This window comes from Erpetoichthys calabaricus, chromosome 4 (genome assembly GCF_900747795.2).
Source record: "Erpetoichthys calabaricus chromosome 4, fErpCal1.3, whole genome shotgun sequence".
Taxonomy (NCBI): domain Eukaryota; kingdom Metazoa; phylum Chordata; class Cladistia; order Polypteriformes; family Polypteridae; genus Erpetoichthys; species Erpetoichthys calabaricus.
The window spans coordinates 82,957,479-82,958,207 of NC_041397.2; the positions used below are offsets into that span (position 1 = coordinate 82,957,479).

The 729-nt window shown below is 40.3% G+C and overlaps 1 pseudogene; it reads right to left on the reverse strand.

The window, feature by feature from the left end:
• Nucleotides 1-200: 200 nt before the first annotated feature.
• On the reverse strand, nucleotides 201-412 carry LOC114651492 (uncharacterized; annotated as a pseudogene).
• Between the last annotated feature and the right edge of the window lie 317 nt (nucleotides 413-729).

A 729-nucleotide genomic window follows, 5' to 3' on the forward strand; every position in this document is an offset into this window, starting at 1 on the left:
AATGTACCTAATGTTGTTTCTGTCTCTGATGCATCTTTAGGATGGTCATCACCATGATTTCAATGATAATTGGCAAAGTGAATATTGTACTACCAAAACACCACAACACTCCTCGCATGGCTCAACAAAATGTCTACACATGACAGGGAATGACTAAAGTGATTTATTCCTTCATTTCTAGAGACCCTTATACACAAAATAACAGGCAGATGCATGTGGGCTGAGCACACAAAAACACATAAACCTGTGTGCGTTATAGAGTCGACGCACAAAAAACACTTGGAGAATGCAGGAGGCTTTATAAAATATAAATCAGGCCTTATGCACACACCCACACTCCTTTTCTTTTTAGATATTAAACTGATAAGAACAGATACTACACTTGATCTTCGCCAAAAGGCCGAGAAGCGATACACACACTCACACTCCTTCATGGATGTCAGGTTTAGTCCTCAGGTAGGATGACATGCGATTCACTTAAATGCAGGAGGAAACTTGAGAGAGATGCATGTGTCATGTTTCCTGATATCCTGGTATCCCCACAATTCCATTCTTTCTCCATCCTCTTTAATGAAATTCAGAGTTGCAAGGGATTGGCGCTCTTCCCAGTAGCACTGGCTGCAAGGCAGAAGCCAACCTCCCAAAGACACATTTATTACTCACCTACATTGGGTCTTTTACCTTTTCATAATATAAATATTAATGGCAACAAACATGGGAATTATTGGC